The sequence below is a fragment of the Trachemys scripta genome, chromosome 10, assembly GCF_013100865.1.
Source record: "Trachemys scripta elegans isolate TJP31775 chromosome 10, CAS_Tse_1.0, whole genome shotgun sequence".
NCBI classification, from domain to species: Eukaryota; Metazoa; Chordata; order Testudines; family Emydidae; genus Trachemys; species Trachemys scripta.
In genome coordinates this window covers 40,146,082-40,165,132 of record NC_048307.1, presented here as the reverse complement: position 1 = coordinate 40,165,132, position 19,051 = coordinate 40,146,082, and positions in this window count along the sequence as shown.

Below are 19,051 nucleotides of genomic sequence, written 5' to 3'. Positions count from 1 at the left end.
CCTGTTCTGAAGGCAGAATCTACCTGCTGTGCTCTGGATTATAAATATGCTCTTTCTGATCAATGCTGAGCCTCAAGGACCTACTGTATTATTGCACACACGCATGCACATGCATCCCTCTGGATGATGGATTATTCAGGCTTTGGTTTAGATCATGCACATCAAACCAGAGAATCCCTAAAAATAAGGCAATAATTAACACACATGGTAGCTCCAAGCTGATAGCTGTCACTGCTACTAGCCCAGAACTCCTGCAATGCTGGCAGGGCTGCTCCTCCCAAGGACCTCAGGAAGTTTGGCAGAAGTGGGTGGGAGGCCCTGGGGTACCCACGTGCACTCCAGAGAATTTTGTTTTAGCCAGGTCTGTGTATGGCTCATGCAATGCTATGGCCGGGGTAGGATGTGGCCCAGCCACCACTAGGTGGGAACAGCGCACTGCTGAGTGGGGTTGGGTTACCCAAAGAGTGGGGCTTAAAATGGTTTTCCCATCCCATGAGAGTTTTTGAGATTTCAATATTTTTCCCCAGCCCAAATCAAGACAAAAAGTCAACCTTCGAAACGTGAATTATCAGCTGGCGAAGACAGCCTTCAGCTTGGGTCAATGGAAACGTCTGCATTTTGATGATTTTTAAACATTTTGTTTTGATTTTCACCTTAATTTTTTTTTAACTTTTAGTAAAAATGAACTAAAACTTTGAAACAAAGGCATTTCTCATCAAAAAATGAAACTATTTCCAAAAGGGTGAAACTTGGCACTTGGCTTGGTGCAGCGTGCAGAGAGAGAGACGCTGTAACCTCAGGCTGGGCCTGTGAATAGGGCTAAATTTAACCCACTCTAGTGAACCCTCCTTCCACAAGCTAACCAAGTTCCCCCAAGCCATCATGCCCAGAATGCCCCCTAGCAGCCAGCCATGGTGTTGCGGGTGAGCCCTTAGTTGATTCCCAACCTCGGTATCAGCAAGTGCAGACAGGCCATTAGATGCTAAAGAGCCACTCCCTTTAGGAGTTAGGCCTTCACAAGGCACTCCTAACTCTCCAAACAGGGCAGCAGCTTTGTGATGCTTCCCCATGCCACTGGCATCACCCGCAGCACCTAGCCCCACAGTCTGGGGGTGAGGGGGAATGCAGCCCCCCCCAGTCGCCACACACTGGACCTGCACAGTCACAGATAAAGGTGCCTGACACCAAAGAGGCCGAGTCCCAGCCCGGGATCATTAATATTTTGTCAGCCTGGAGCAGAGCCAAGATTCTTGCTCCTGAAGGGGACTCCAGGAGGGTTTTTCTTCGCTCACCATCTTTATTATTCTACATTGCTTTAAATTATTCTCCCTCCCTTTCTGCAGCCATCCAGGCAGCTCTGCAATTAACCTTTGCTGCCCATCCCTGATAATGTTCACTCCTGCTCTTCTCTCGCTTCTTAAAGTGTCCCTGCAGCCCAGCTCTTTGGGACCACGGCAGAAGAAAGGGGCAGGATGCAGTGCCCAGTACTTGGCTTCTCTTCTCCCACTCTTGTCTCTTTTCTGAGTTTTTAATTAACCCTCAGGCTTAATTCCCCCTTCTCCCCAGCAAAACGCTTTCATCCCTCCAGTAGAGCCAGTGCAATTGGCTTGAATGGCCAATAGGGGCTCAGGGTGGTCTGCTCTCAAAGCCAGGAGCCTGCTTCCTCCTTGCCTGTGGAAAGGAAGGAGAGTAGGAGGGAGGTGGGCAGGGCTGGATTTAGGGCAGGGGACCCAGGGGACCACGTGGAGTGCTGGGCTTGGTAGTGGTGGGGCACCGGGCTTGCAGATTTATAGATCCTAGCCTGCAAATTTATAGATCCTAGCCTGCAAAATCGTCTTATATGACAGGGATAAATCATGCATGCAAATTGTGCATTAAAGCTGTGAAATGGGCTACAAATGCCATAAAAAATAAGATATTCAAAAATTTAACAAAGCGGGGGAGGTATCAAAGATGCTCCTTGCTTGGGGTCAGGGCCGGCTCCAGCGTTTCTGCCGCCCCAAGCAAAAAAAAAAAGCCGCGATCAATGGCGGCCGTTCAACGGCAGGTCCTTCGCTCCTAGAGGAAGTGAGGGACCTGCCACCCCCGAATTGCCGCAGGTGCCGCCCCTCTCCGTTGGCCGCCCCAAGCACCTGCTTGTTAAGCTGGTGCCTGGAGCCGGCCCTGCCTGGGGTGTCATTTGGTCTAGGGCTGACACTGGATGTGAGGAGACAGGCTCCAAGGAACAGGCCATTGCAATCAGTGGATGTCAGGCTTCTAAGGCTTTTTGCACATTGAACTCAAAGGGGGAAGTCAGGCAGATTGGGGAGGAGTTTGGGGGCGTGAAGGAGAATAATGATACTTTACCCTTCTGTAGTGACTTTATCATCTGAGGAGCTCGCTGTGCTTGATCTTCCTCATGGTCCCTCCTTCCTCTTGGCTATTATCACCCCGGCTTTACATCTGGGGAAACTGAGACACGAGGCAGGGCAGTCACTTCCCCAGAGTGACGAAGCAAGCCAGGAATGGGACCCAGATCTTCAGCCTGTTGCTTGAATGACTGAGAGGCTGATTAAAAGCCCATTGAAGCAGTCAGTGGGGGACAGATTTTTAAAGCTACTTAGCTGCTTAAAGATGCAGGAGGTCAATGGGATTGTCAGCAGTAGGTTAAGTGCCTAAATCCTTTGATTTCATCTTTAGGCACCTAATAACTTTAAGATTTGGCCATGGGAGCCTTTTCACAATTTCAGTGGCTTTTCGGTCAGACCAGGGTCAGACCGAAGGCGGCACGCGAGCTGATTTTCAGTGGCACTCGCACTGCCCAGGTCCTGGCCAGCGGTCTGGGGGGCTCTGCATTTTAATTTAATTTTAAATGAAGCTTCTTAAACATTTTAAAAACCTTATTTACTTTACATACAACAATAGTTTAGTTATATATTATAGACTTATAGAAAGAGACCTTCTAAAAACGTTATAATGTATTACTGGCACATGAAACCTTAAATTAGACTGAATAAGACTCGGCACACCACTTCTGTAAGGTTGCAGACCCCTGGGTCAGACCCTGTATTACACTGCGAGATGTGGGGGAGGGGATTGAGAGGCCAGGAGCTCTCAGAGGACCCTCTTGCTGCTTGGGCCACATGAGTTCTGCATGGCTGGCAGCGTAGCATTACCTGCTTTGCTACGCTGGAGGGACTTAGCCTTCCGGCGTCTCTAATTTCTGCCCCTGGTTCTCTGCAGAAGTGGGTGGTGGGTCTGGAAAAGGGATGAGGCTTAGGGTATGTCTACACTACGAAATTAGTTCGAATTTATAGAAGCCGGTTTTATTGAAATCGGTTGTATACAGCCGATTGTGTATGTCCACACAATAAAATGCTCTAGGTGCTCTAGTCGGCAGACCGCGTCCACAGTACGAGGCTAGCGTCGACTTCCGGAGCATTGCACTATGGGTAGCTATCCCACAGCTATCCCACAGTTCCCGCAGTCTCTGCCGCCCCTTGGAATTCTGGGTTGAGATCCCAATGCCCGGATGATGCAAAACAGTGTCGCGGGCGGTTCTGGGTACATGTCGTCAGGCCCCTCCCTCCCCCGTCACAGCAACGGCAGACAATAGATTCGCGCCTTTTTATCTGGGTTACCTGTGCAGACAACATGGAGCCCGCTCAGCACAGCTGAGCTCACCATCACCATATGTCCTCTGGGTGCCGGCAGACGTGGGACTGCATTGCTACACAGCAGCAGCTGCTAACTGCCTTTTGGCGGTAGACGGTGCAGTAGACTGGTAGCCTTCATCGGCGATCTGGGTGCTGGCAGCCGTGGGGCTTGCCTTTTGGCAGTAAATGGTGTATTATGACTGTTAGCCGGCCTATTACAAGTCGGGTCATCGCACGTTAGCAGAGTCTTCCCTGAGCAGCAGCTCGTGCAATAGGCCTGAAGACCATCGTCATACACCGCCCAGTATTTGCTGCCAAGCACCCAGAAAGATGCCGAGGGCTATCAGTCACGCTGCACCGTCGTCTTAAGATGTAAAAAATAGATTTTCTCTGTATTCATTTGCTTCCCCCTCCCTCCGTCAACAGGGTTTTCAGTTTAATCTTTGGGGGGGACCAGTCTGTGACAGTTGTTTGTGTCTCTCCCTGATGCACAGCCACCGTTCTTTATTTTAATTCCCTGTGCCTGTACGCCATGTCGTCACTCGGCCCCCCTCCCTCCTTCCCCTAGGCCGTCAGATACTACGTTTGCGCCACAGCTCGAGCCGAGAAGCGGTTCGCGCCTTTTCTTTGAATTCTGGGTTGAGATCCCAATGCCCGGATGATGCAAAACAGTGTCGCGGGCGGTTCTGGGTACATGTCGTCAGGCCCCTCCCCCCTCGTCACAGCAACGACAGACAATAGATTCGCGCCTTTTTACCTGGGTTACCTGTGCAGACAACATACCACGGCAAGCATGGAGCCCGCTCAGCTCAGCTGAGCTCACCGTCACCATATGTCCTCTGGGTGCCGGCAGACGTGGGACTGCATTGCTACACAGCAGCAGCTGCTAACTGCCTTTTGGCGGTAGACGGTGTAGCATGAGTGATAGCCGTGGGGCTGGCAGCCGTAGTGCTGCATTGCACCAGCCCCTTGCAGGCGATGGTATATTATGACTGGTACCCGTCGTCGTCGTACTGGTATGGCTGTCAATCATGGCCACCTGGGCAGACATGCTACTGTTTCGATGATGACGGTTACCAGTCATAATATACTATTTTCTGCCAATTGCCCAATATTGTCTGCTAAGCACCCAGAAGAGGCCGAGGGCGATGCTGGGTGCTGGCGGACGTGGGGCTGGCAGACGTGGGGCTGCATTGCTACACAGCAGCAGCCCCTTGCCTTTTGGCAGATGATGGCATATTATGATTGGTATCCGTCATCGTCATACTGGTATGGCTGTCACTCATGCTGCAGCGTCGGCTGCCACCTTAAGATGTAAAAAATAGATTTGTTCTGTGTTCATTTGCTTCCCCTTCCTCCGTGAAATCAACGGCCTGCTAAGCCCAGGGTTTCCAGTTTAATCTTTGGGGGGACCATTCTGTGTGACAGTTGTTTGTGTTTCTCCCTGTTCCTGTACCTGTACGCCATGTCGTCACTCGGCCCTCCCTCCCTCCCGCCCTCCTTCTCCTGGTCCATCAGATACTACTTTCGCGCCTTTTTTCTGACCAGGCGCCATAGCTAGCACTGGGATCACGGAGCCCGCTCAGATCACCGCGGCAATTATGAGCACTATGAACACCACGCGCATTGTCCTGGAGTACATGCAGAGCCAGAACATGCCAAGGCGAAACCCGGACCAGGCGAGGAGGCGATTGCAGCGCGGCGACGAGAGTGATGAGGAAATTGACATGGCCATAGACCTCTCACAAGGCACAGGCCCCAGCAATGTGGAAATCATGGTGTTACTGGGGCAGGTTGATACCGTGGAACGCCGATTCTGGGCCCGGGAAACAAGCACAGACTGGTGGGACCGCATCGTGCTGCAGGTATGGGACGATTCCCAGTGGCTGCGAAACTTTCGCATGCGTAAGGGCACTTTCATGGAACTTTGTGACTTGCTTTCCCCTGCCCTGAAACGCCAGGATACCAAGATGAGAGCAGCCCTCACAGTTGAGAAGCGAGTGGCAATAGCCCTGTGGAAGCTTGCAACGCCAGACAGCTACCGGTCAGTCGGGAATCAATTTGGAGTGGGCAAATCTACTGTGGGGGCTGCTGTGATCCAATTTGCCAGGGCAATGAAAGACCTGGTGATAGCAAGGGTAGTGACTCTGGGCAACGTGCAGTCAATAGTGGATGGTTTTGCTGAAATGGGATTCCCAAACTGTGGCGGGGCCATAGACGGAACCCATATCCCTATCTTGTCACCGGAGCACCAAGCCACCGACTACATAAACCGCAAGGGGTACTTTTCAATGCTGCTGCAAGCCCTGGTGGATCACAAGGGACGTTTCACCAACATCAACGTGGGATGGCCGGGAAAGGTACATGATGCTCGCGTCTTCAGGAACTCTGCTCTGTTTCGAAAGCTGGAGGAAGGGACTTTCTTCCCGGACCAGAAAGTGACCATTGGGGATGTTGAAATGCCTATCGTGATCCTTGGGGACCCAGCCTACCCCTTAATGCCATGGCTCATGAAGCCATACACAGGCAGCCTGGACAGGAGTCAGGACCTGTTCAACTACAGGCTGAGCAAGTGCCGAATGGTGGTGGAATGTGCATTTGGACGTTTAAAAGCGCGCTGGCGCAGCTTACTGATTCGCTCAGACCTCAGCGAAAAGAATATCCCCATTGTTATTGCTGCTTGCTGTGCGCTCCACAATATCTGTGAGAGTAAGGGGGAGACATTTATGGCGGGGTGGGAGGTTGAGGCAACTCGCCTGGCCGCTGATTACGCGCAGCCAGACACCAGGGCGGTTAGAGGAGCACAGCAGGGCGCGGTGCGCATCAGAGAAGCTTTGAAAACGAGTTTTGTGACTGGCCAGGCTACTGTGTGAAACTTCTGTTTGTTTCTCCTTGATGAACCCTCCAACCCCCCCCCCCGACCCGGTTCACTCTACTTCCCTGTAAACCAACCACCCCACCCCACCCTCCCCTCCCCTCCCGCTTGCAGAGGCAATAAAGTCATTGTTTTTTCACATTCATGCATTCTTTATTAGTTCCTTACAGAGGTAGGGGGATAATTGCCAAGGTAGCAGGGATGGGTGGGGGAGGAGGGATGGAAAAGGACACACTGCATTTTAAAACTTTAACTCTTATTGAAGCCCAGCCTTCTGATGCTTGGGCGATCATCTGGGGTGGAGTGACTGGGTGGACGGAGGCCCCCCCACCGTGTTCTTGGGCGTCTGGGTGACGAGGCTATGGAACTTGGGGAGGAGGGCTGTTGGTTACACAGGGGCTGTAGCGGCGGTCTCTGCTCCTGCTGCCTTTCCTGCAACTCAACCATACGCTCGAGCATATCACTTTGATGCTCCAGCAGACGGAGCATTGCCTCTTGCCGTCTGTCTGCAAGCTGACGCCACCTATCGTCTTCAGCCCGCCACCTCTCCTCTCGTTCATGTTGGACTTTTCTCATCTCCGACATTGACTGCCTCCACGCATTCTGCTGTGCTCTATCAGCGTGGGAGGACATCTGCAGCTCCGTGAACATCTCGTCCCTCGTCTTACGTTTTCTCTTTCTAATGTTCACGAGCCTCTGCGAAGGAGAAACATTTGCAGCTGGTGGAGGAGAAGGGAGAGGTGGTTAAAAAAGACACATTTTAGGGAACAATGGGTACACTCTTTCATTACAAGGTCGCATATTTCGGCTTGCAGGCAGCCATCGTAGGCCACAGTGTTTTGGCTTATTTAACCTTCTTAACATGCGGGAAAGGTTGCAAACAGCAGCGCATTTCCCATCTCAAGGATGAATTGGGTTGTCCATTTAAAATGGGGTTTCAATGTAAAAGGAGGGGGCTGCAGTTTCCCGGTTAACATGCGGCACAAACACAAGTAAACCACCCCCCCCCACACACACACACACACGATTCTCTGGGATGATCACTTCACCCCTCCCCTCCACCGCATGGTTAACAGCGGGGAACATTTCTGTTCAGAAGAGCAGGAACGGGCGCCTCTGAATGTCCCCTTAATAAAATCACCCCATTTCAACCAGGTGACCGTGAATGATATCACTCTCCTGAGGATAACAAAGAGAGACAAGGAATGGATATTGTCTGCATGCCAGCAAACACCGGGACCATACGCTGCCATGCTTTGTTATGCAATGATTCCAGACTACGTGCTACTGGCCTGGCGTGGTAAAGTGTCCTACCATGGCGGACGGGATAAGGCAGCCCTCCCCAGAAACCTTTTGCAAAGGCTTTGGGAGTACATAAAGGAGAGCTTTCTGGAGATGTCCCTGGAGGATTTCCGCTCCATCCCCATACACGTTAACAGACTTTTCCAGTAGATGTACTGGCCGCGATTGCCAGGGCAAATTAATCATTAAACACGCTTGCTTTTAAACCATGTGTAATGTTTACAAATATTTACAAAGGTACACTCACCAGAGGTCTCCTGTGTGCCCTGAGGGTCTTGGGTGAGTTCGGAGGTTACTGGTTCCAGGTCCAGGGTAACAAACAGATCCTGGCTGTTGGGGAAACCGGTTTCTCCGCTTCCTTGCTGCTGTGAGCTACCTACAGTACCTCCATCGTCATCTTCCTCGTTCCCCGAACCGTCTTCCCTGTGTGTTTCTCCAGTGAGAGAGTCATAGCACACGGTTGGGGTAGTGGTGGCTGCACCCCCTAGGATCGCATGCAGCTCCGCGTAGTAGCGGCAAGTTTGCGGCTCTGCCCCGGACCTTCCGTTTGCTTCTCTGGCTTTGTGGTAGGCTTGCCTTAGCTCCTTAATTTTCACGCGGCACTGCTGTGTGTCCCTGTTATGGCCTCGGTCCTTCATGGCCTTGGAGATCTTTTCTAATACTTTTCCATTTCTTTTACTGCTACGGAGTTCAGCTATCACTGCTTCATCTCCCCATATGGCGAGCAGATCTCGTACCTCCCGTTCGGTCCATGCTGGAGCTCTTTTGCGATCCTGGGAGGACTCCATGACGGTTACCTGTGCTGATGAGCTCTGCGTGGTCACCTGTGCTCTCCACGCTGGGCAAACAGGAAATGAAATTCAAACCTTCGCGGGTCTTTTCCTGTCTACCTGGTCAGTGCATCTGAGTTGAGAGCGCTGTCCAGAGCGGTCACAATGAAGCACTGTGGGATAGCTCCCGGAAGCCAATAACATCGAATTCCGTCCACACTACCCCAATTCCGACCCGCAAAGGCCGGTTTTATCGCTAATCCCCTCGTCGGAGGTGGTGTAAAGAAACCGGTTTAAAGGGCCCTTTAAGTCGAAAGAAAGGGCCTCGTTGTGTGGACGTGTCCAGGCTTAATTCGGTTTAACGCTGCTAAAGTCGACCTAAACCCGTAGTGTAGACCAGGCCTCAGCCATTCATCTTTCTGCAGTCGTATGATGAAAAGGAGGATTACACTCTTGCTGCGGGATTATGAAGCAGTCACTGAATTGTAAGGGAGAATACTGATCAGCAAACACAAATGCTTTCAATAATAAAGGGGATCCAGATTAGTACAGGATAAACCAGCAGCTTCCAGCATCTCCCCAACTATGAAAGTCCCTGCTTTATATATGGCGTACATTAGCTCCATAGGAAACATTGCAGTTAAGACTGCAAAGCATTTCAGTGATCACTCCCTGAGGACAAGGGCAATTGAGTACCTGAGAGGTTACCTCATGTCACGGCTCTACAGGTCCAGTGCTCTCACACGGCTCTGGAATAGGCTTGCCAGGTGTCCAGTTCGCAACCGGAACACCCACTCAAAAAGGGACCCTGGTGTCTCCGGTCAGCTCTGCTCACCGGGCCGTTAAAAGTCCAGTTGGAGCAGGACTGTCTGGCTCCGTGAAGCTCCCAAGAAATGGCGACATGTCCCTTGGCTCCAAGGTGGAAGGGTGACCATGGGGGCTCCGTGCGTGATCCCAACCCTGAGCGCCAACTCTGCAGCTCCCATTGGCTGGGAACTGCATACAATGGGAGCTGTGGAGGGTGAATCTGCTAGTGGAGGCATCACACAGAACCACGTGGCCATGCGTCTGCATAGGAGCCAAGGGACATGTCACCACTTCCAGGAAGTCGCCTGAGGTAAACGCCACCCGGAGCCTGCACCCTGCACCCCAACCTCCTGTCCCAGCTCTGAGCCCCCTTCTGCACACCGAACCCCTCAGCTACAACCCGGAGCCCCCTCCTGTACCTCAAACCCCTCATCCCTGGCCCTACCCCAGAGCTTGCATTCCCAGCTGGACCCTGCACCCCACCTGCACCCCAACCCACTGCCCAGAACCCCCTTCCACAACCTCAACCACTCATTTATGGCCCCACCCCAGAGTCTGCACCCCCAGCCCAGAGCCCATATCCCCCTCACATGCCAACCCCCTGCCTCAGCCTGGAGAGTTCTCCAGAACCCCTTGGCCACAGCCCAGAGCCCCCTCCTGCACCCCAAACCCCTTATCCCTGGCCACACCCCAGAGTCCTCACCCGCTCCTGCACCACAACTCCCTGCTCCAGCCCAGTGAAAATGAGTGAGTGAGTGAGTGAAGGTGAGGGGGAGCAAGCTGTGGGAGTGGGGGGCCTCGAGGGAAGAGGCCAAACGGGTGGGGCCTAGAGGTGGAGTGCAGGTGGGGCCACAGTCCGGGCGCCAGTGGCCCCCACACTTCTCGGGAGGTTTTGGTGGTGGATCTCCAAAGGTGGAGGGCCAGCACACCTCCAAAGAGAGGTGCACTGCATCTGGTATTTCTTGCCCCATTTGGGGAGGCTTAGCCTTCCCAAGCCTCTTATAGCCACCACCCATGCTAGGTGTCAGTCACACCTGATCATCTTTCAATAATAAACCACCTTTTCCCACCACCTTGTTAAACATTCAGCACATAGGAGAAACACACAGTATTCATACAAAATATTAAGAAAGCTCCCCACTTTGTCACACCTGGGCTTCTTCCTTTCCCATGTGCCTTGAGGTGTGGGCCCAAAGCTGGGAACCAGCTGCTGCTATGAGCTGGAATAGTTAACCATTCCAGTAACAAGAAATTGAAATAATTTGGGTAAAGAGAAGGTCAGTGAGGAGACAGGGCCTAGTAAGTAAGGCCCAGATCTTCAAGGTATGTAAGCTCCCAACTCCCATTGATTTCAATGGAAGTTAGGAGCCTAAATACCTTGAGGATCTAGGCCTCAGTAACTAATTTTTGAACCAAGCTACTTTAGTTATTGACGTTTATGACTGTGTTACATGTTTTTAATTTGTTCTTCATTGTCATTTTGGCCCCTCCCCTCAGATTTGGGAAGGGCAGAATAAATAATTATACCTAGCGCTTTTCCTGGATAGATCACAAAAGAGGTCAGTATCATTATTATCCGTGTGACGTTGCACTCTATATGATTTTATGAAAGTATGCTGATGAGTGTGAATATAATGTAACTAAAATATGCTTCATGCAAAAGGTCTCTTGTAAGGTATCATTACAAAACTTATAATCTACTTAGTGTGGTCATCCTATTTGTATAAATGTATCACTCTTGTATCTGAAACTAGAAATATGAAATATAACTCTGAGGTCCCATTGTAGTTATGCAAAGTGTGGGCCATTAATGGTGGTTTGGAATCTTAATGGCTCCCATTAACCAGGATGATTGACTGTAGATGGCTCTATTTTACTTGTAAGTCTTCCTGTATATGTGTGTGCTGGCAAGTGGGTCATGAAGTCTTAGAGTGAAGTTATCATGTCACCTGAACTGGAATCCATCTTTAACCTGGTGTTTTTCCATTGAGAAGGAGGGGTGGGAATGCAGAGGGACAAAGGATTCCTGCCTTATGCAAAAGATATATAAGTGGGTGGGACAGAACAAAGGGGGCGGCCATCGTGAGAAATCCCCCAGCTACCACCTGAGCTGGAACAAGGGCTGTACCAGGGGAAAGGATTGTGCCCAGTCAGTAGCATAGCTAGGGGGGTGCAGGGGAAGCTCAGCACATTTTTCAAAAGCAGCTGCCGGAGCTCTGGGTCCCTGCGTGGCGGCGGGAGGGGGGAAGCTGCTGTGGTGGCAGCTCAAGACATTCCGGCACTAGGCAGAGCGCCGGTGGCTTCGTGGCATGGAGGGGCTGCAGCGGGGCGCCCGGCTTGGAGCACGGGAGAAGAAAATGAGGGACGGGAGGAGGCACTGCCGCTGCCCGGGCACAGGAGCTGCTGCTGCTCCAGCTCTCCGGGCAGTAGGGTGCAAAGTGCCCCCTGAGCAGCGCCCCCCGCAGGGGGATGTACCGGCTGCTTGGTCTCCATAAGGGGTCTGCCTGGTCACACGGGAAGCGAGTCCCGTGCAGGCTGAGGTGGGCAGAGTAGCGTAGCAGAGGGTTGGAGGCAGGACATCTGCCCCGTCCGTCAGCCAGTCACCCCCCCCCCGGGTGGGGCGGGGACACCTGCTACAAGCCAGGGCGCGCAGCCACCCCCTGCTCCCGGAATGAGGCCGGAGCCGTGGGGCTCTCCCCCCACCTCCGCCATGAGGAGCCCTCCAGCCCCCCCGAAGGCTGCGCCTGCTGCTCTGCCAGGAGGAGCCGGCAGCCCCAGCGAGCCCTCACTGCCAGCCCGCTCTACCTGAGCCCCTGCTGGGGAGGAGGAACGGTGAGCCCAGCACTTGCTCCCAGCCCAGGAGGAGACGAGCTGGAAGCTCCCCACCTGAGCCACGGGGACAGACTCCATTCCCTGTGGGGAGCCGGCTCCTAGGTCGCACTGGACTCAGCAGGAACCAGCAGGAGGTGGGCGCCCTGGCGCTGTGGGGGAGGAGGAGGTCGCTCATCAGAGGCACCTGGGCAACCAGGTATGCACGGACATAATGAGCCAATTAGCGGGGTGTCGGGGGGGGTCAGGGACCGACCGTCCACTCCCCGCTCACATCATGTCCGAGACTCCAGCCTGCCTGGAGCTTCCCGCATGCCTCTCCCCTCCCCTTCCCGTGGCAGCCGCCCGGTGCAATGTCATAGCTTCCTCCAAGGTCACTTGGCAGCTGGTGAGTCCCCCCCGGGGGGGCATGAAACTTTCTTGCCTCTTTTCCCCCCCTCCGACCACACCCTAAAAACTTCCTCAGCCGGGCCGGGCCGCACCCGGCCCCCTCCCCCCGGACCAAGCTCCTCCCAGGGGGGGGCACAGCATGACCACAGCGTGGCCGGAGAAGCCAAGGGGGGGGGACGCAGCATGGCCGGAGGAGGAGCCGGGGGGCGTGGCCAGAGGAGGAGCCAAGGGGGGGCGCCTTTTTTATGTTTGCTCCCCCTGCACTTAGAACCTGGCTACGCCACTGTGCCCAGTCTAGGAACGTGTCCAGTCTGTGAAAGAAACTTATTGTGGGGAGGGATAGTTCAGTGGTTTGAGCATTGGCCTGCTAAACCCAGGGTTGTGAGGCCATTTAGAGAACTGGGGTAAAAATCTGTCTGGGGATTGGTCCTGCTTTGAGCAGGGGGTTGGACTAGTTGACCTCCTGAGGTCCCTTCCAGCCCTAATATTCTATGATACTATGATCTCGGAGGGTGAGATTTTATCAGTATTCAGTTTTATTACTGTACTAGGCTTAGACTTGCGTGTTTTATTTTATTTTACTTGGTAATTCACTTTGTTCTGTCGCTATTATTTGGAACCTCTTAAATCCTACTTTCTGTATTTAATAAAAACACTTTTTACTTATTCATTAACCTAGAGTATGTATTAATACCTGGTGTGGGGGCAAACAGCTGTGTATATCTCTCTATCAGTGTTATAGAGGGCAAACAATTTATGAGTTTACCCTGTATAAGCTTTATACAGGGTAAAACGGATTTATTTGGGGTTTGGACCCCATTGGGAGTTGGGCATCTGAGTGTTAAAGACAGGAACACGTCTTAAGTTGCTTTCAGTTAAGTCTGCAGCTTTGGGGAACGTGGTTCAGACCCTGGGTCTGTGTTAGAGCAGACTGGCATGTCTGGCTCAACAAGACAGGATGCTGGAGTCCCAAGCTGGCAGGGAAAGCAGGGGCAGAAGTAGTCTTAGCACATCAGTTGGCAGCCCCAACAGGGTTTCTGTGATCCAACCCATCACAATCCCCATTTTACAGATTAATGACCTTGACACAAAAAGTGGGAGTGTGCAAACAAAATTTGCTGATTACACCGAGTTGGGAGGTATTGCCAATATGGAGGAGGACCAGAATATCATACAAGATTTGGACAACCTTGAAAATTGGAGTAACAAAAATGGGATGAAATTTAATAAGGCAAAGTGCAAGGTGCAAAGTGCATTTAGGGACTAACAACAAGAATTTTTGCTATAATCTGGGGCCTTACAAGTTGGAAGCGACAGAGGAAGAGAAAGACCTGGGTGTATTGGTTGATCACAAGTTGACTATGAGCCGCCAATGTCATGCAGCCACGAAAAAGGCTAATGTGATCATAGGATGCATCAGCTGAGGGTTTTTTAGTAGAGATAGGGAAGCGTTAGTATCATTACACAAGATACTGATGAGACCTTAGCTGGAATACTGTGTGCAATTCTGGTCTCCCATGTTTAAGAAAGATTAATTCAGACTGGAACAGGTGCAGAGAAGGGCTAAGAGGATGATCACAGGAATGGAGAACCTGCCTTAAGAGAGAAGACTTAAGGAGATTGGCTTGTTTAGCCTAAAAAACAAAGGCTATGGGGAGATATGATTGCTCTTTATAAATACATCACAGAGATAAATATCAGGGAGGAAGAAGAGTTATCTAAGGTTAGGGCCAATGTTGGCACCAGAACAAATGGATATAAACTAGCCATCAATAAGTTTAGGCTTTAAATTAGATCAAGGTTTCTAACCATCAGAGGAGTGAAGTTCTGGAATAGCCTTACAAGGGGACCAGTGGGGGCAAAGGACCTAACTGGCTTCAAGACTGAGCATGGGTGGTGGGTATAATAGGCCTGGGGAGGTTCAGCCGCCCTGGCTCTACCGCTGCTGCCGGACCCCCGGTTGCAGGGTTTGGCGGGGAAGTTTTTGTTTTATTATGCCCCATGCAGGTTCCAGGGTGGCTGAGGAGGCAGTATATGCTATTCAGCTTCCTGGGTTCATCAGCAATCTCCCTGGACTCACAGAGATTACTGATGAACCCAGGAAGCTGAGTAGCAAATACTGCCTCCTCCGCCTCCCTGGAACTTGCATGGGGCATAGCAAAAGTTTCTTATGGAGGAGAGTCCAAGATGCTTTTCCCCGTGGTGGCATGGGGTCTGGGGACATGTGGTGCAGCTGGCTCGGGGCTCCTCCAGGCAGGGCAGGGCCTGGGGCACCTCCTGGCAGGGGGAAGGAGAGGCTTGGGGTTCCTCTGGCCGAGGGGGGGCATTCAGGCCTCCGGCCAGTTCGGCCAAGGAATGGGGGTGCTTGGGCGTCCTTTGGGAAGGGGGTGTGTGATGTTGAACTCCATATGATTTTATGAAAATATGCTAATGAGTGGGAATATAATATAACTGGAATATGCTTCATGCAAAAGGTCTCATTACAAAGCTTATAATCTACTGAATGTGGTCATCCTATTTGTATAAATGTATCATTCTTGTATCTGAAACTAGAAATATGAACTATAACTTTGAGGTCTTATTGTAATTATGTGAAGTTGGGCCATTAATGGTGGTTTGGAATCATGATGGCTCCCATCAACTAGGACAACTGGTTGTAAATGGCTCTGTTTACTTGCAAGGCTTCCTGTGAGTCAGGCCAGAAAGAATGAAGGCTTGGGGTCTCCCAGGACATGTGACCATGTCACCTGGTACTGGAATCCATCTTAAACCTGGTGCTTTTCCATTTAGAAGGAGGAGTGGAGACCCAGAGAGACAAAAGATTTCCACCTGGTGCCAAAGCTATATAAGGGGGTGGAACAGAACAAAGGAGGTTCCAGTCATGAGAAATCCCCTAGTTACAACTTGAGCTGAAGCTAACAAGAACTGCACCAGGAGAAAGGATTGGGCCCAGACTAGGAAAGAGTCCAGTCTGTGAAAGAAGCTTATTGGAACATCTCTGAGGGTGAGATTTTATCTGTAATCAGTTTCTTAATGTATTAGGCACTTTTTATACTTAATAAAATCACTTTTGCTTATTAATTAACCTAGAGTAAGTAAGTAATACCTGGGGGAGCAAACAGCTGTGCATATCTCTCTATCAGTGTTATAGAGGGCAGACAATTTATGAGTTTACCCTGTATAAGCTTTATACAGAGTAAAACAGATTAATTTGTGGTTTGGATCCCATTGGGAGCTGGGTGTCTGGGTGTTGGAAACAGGAACACTTCTTAAGCTGTTTTCAGTTAAGTCTACAGCTTTGGGGGATGTGGTTCAGACCCTGGGTCTGTGCTGGAGCAAACTGGCGTGTCTGGCTCAACAAGGCAGGGTTCTGGAGGCCCAAACTGGCAGAGAAAATGGGCTCAGAGGTAGTCTCAGCACATCAGGTGACAGTTGCAGGGGAATGGGCGGGGGAGTGGGCAGAGCCAGGAGCTAGCCTTCCTGAAGGGGGGCTCCACCCCCTGCCAATGAGACTGAGCTTGATAAATTTATGATGGGCATGTTATGATGAGACTGCCTACAACGGCATATGGTCCGTCCGCAACTGCTAGTAGCAAATATCTCCAGTCGCTGGTGACGGGACACTAGATGGAGAGGGCTCCGAGTTACGTCAGTGAATTCTTTCCCAGGGGTCTGGCTGGGTGTCTCACCCACCTGTTCAGGGTCTAACTGATCACCATATTTGGTGTTGGGAAGGAATTTTCCCACTGGTCAGATTGGCAGAGACCCTAGGATTTTTCACCTTCCTCTGCAGCATGGGGCCTGGGTCACTTGCTGGGTTGAACTGGAGCAAATGGTGGATTCTCTGTAATTTGAAGTCTTTAAACCACGATTTGAGGATGTTGATAACTCAGCAGAGGTTAGGGGTCTATTACAGGAGTGGAGGGGTGAGGGTCTGTGGCCTGCATTGCTCAGGAGATCAGACTAGATAATCATGATAGTCTCTTTTGGCCTTAAAGGCTATGAGAGCTGGGGAAACTGAGGTGCACACAGAAGGAAGTGATTTGCCCAAGATCACACAGCAGGCCAACTGCAGAAACTGGGGTAGACCCCAGGTCTCTAGGGTCCCAGTCCAGGGCTCTATCCACTAGGCCATAAATAAAAGGACTTTGATCCTGATTATCAAAGGTATTTAGGTGCCAAACTCCCATTGATTTCAATGGGAGTTCAGCACCTAAATTCCTTTGAGGATCTGGGACATTAATGTTTAATTAACTAGCTGGGACATTGGTATGATAGTTATAAGCCATCCAACATCCCTGTTGTCACATGCTTTGAGCCAGGCAAACAAAGCACAGCAAACAGTGTATTGGTTGAATTAGTCTTATTTCTGTTACATTAGGAGTCAAAAATTCTGATGCAGGAAGGAAAGGGGGGTGAGTAAGTAGCCAAGAGGGCATTATAGTAGCTGCAATAATTTAGCCCTTTTCTCTGTTCGGTGGCTGTCTGCAAATGGCTGGTCAAGTACCAGAAAATCCAGCTCATCAACTTAATTATTTGACAAAAGGCAGCATCTACAGTAGATCAAAATGTGTGTCAATTTTTTGATGAAAAAATGGCTTTTTGTCCCAAAAAGAAAGAGGCTTCTTTCATTGAAATTTTCCAAATTGTCAAAAAACAGAACAGAAACTGTTTTTTTCCCCATTTAATCAAAAACAGAAAAAAGTCCATGAAAACTTTCCAACCCTCCCTCCCCCCAGCATTTATTTTCTATTTTCTCCCAGATAATACTTACCATTTTTCAATTGGTTCCAATGATGATGTCCATCAAATAATAAATAGAACAAATAGTTTTAACCTAGACTTGATTTCAACTTGGCTGAAAATGAGAGCATTTATGACCATTTAAAACTACTCTAGCTGTACAATAGAAAATGTTATTGAGTCTAAAACATTTTCCTTCCAGATTTATAAATCCTCTTTCTCAGAAGCATGCACTTTGCAAGGCCATACTTCCCATACACGAAGCATAACTGCATCCTTTCAATCAGGATGACTTTTATTTTAAATGAAGGAGAACACAAAAACAAGAAAGAATGAATGTAAAGTCTCCAAGGGGGAGGTGCAAAGTGGGTGTGACTCACTCTGTAGAAGCAACTAGCTTGAATTGAACTTTTCCTCCAGAATAGATCTTCCAACTGAGAAGATGATAGATGCTGTAGAAATTTAAAGGCAAACTGCATAGAAAACAGTTATAATAGCTCTTAGCTATGCACATCAGTCAATAGCTGCTGACTGTTAGGACACTGCACACATTGCTAAGGAAACAGGAAGGCTTAGGGTCACCACCTTTTCAAAAGGCAAAAGCGGGACACATGCAGGAGCCCTGCCCCCCATCATGGCCTCGTCACCTGCTCCTCCTCTTCCCCCCTGAAACCTCCACCCCATGTTCCTTTTTCCCTTCCACCCCAAGGCCCCACCCCCTGGCTAGGCCAGAAGCCAAAGCCAGGCCATGGTAAGAGCCACCCAGGTAGTCCAGGCCTCTGTGGGGAGCCCCAGTCCCTCCACCTGCCCTGGGTGGGGGCCAGGGTGCCTGAGAGCATCCCCCGGCCCATGTTCCTGTACCCCAGAATGCAGTGCCCTGGGAAGATGGAGGGTCTGGGGCTCCCCACAGTGGCCCAGGCTCCCTTGGCAACTCTTATCATGGCCCAGTTACAGCTTCTGGACTGGCTAGGGGGCAGGGCCTAGTGGGGAGAGGAGAAGCAGGGAGCAGGGCCACATGGCAAGAGGGGCCTAAGGCTCACCTCAGCCCACACCCCCCAGCCCATGAAGTGGCTAGTGCCACCCCCTGAGCCTGGGCAAGTGTGGAGTGGCACTGCCAGGAATCCGGGAAAAATGCTGTCCCAGAGTCATTCAGCCCAGGACTGGGACTTGAACGATGCATTTCAGGACTGTCCTGCCCAATATGGGACAGGTGGTCACCCTAAGAAGGCTGTGTAACAGTTTTTATCCCAGTACTTTGGCACAGTTGAAAGGTGCTTTTTCCTCCTGGTTGTGAATTGCACCATGGTGGTCCATGCCTGGCGATCTCTTGGCTGCGTTATTATCAGTGCTTTTTTTGAGGCTGCCTTGGAAAATCACTAGTGAGGTACATCTACTGTAGAACAGGAGGAGCAGGACTGCTCCTTGGGTGTCCCTCTTGGAAGCTGTAACCAATCTACTAGAGGAATTTATTGTTGTGGTTAATTATAATTAATTAATATGTGATGATAGATTGAAGTAGGGTAGTATGATATGAGTGTGAGGCTGATAAGCATTTATGAGTAATGTTTGTACTGGGTACATAAGTAAAGTAATGCAAGGCCTACAGGCTGAGGCCTGTAAGGTTTTGGCTAAGCCACTTAGACAGTAGGCCTAAAGAAATATTGACATGAGGAAATGACCCAGGAGTTACTCTGTACTAG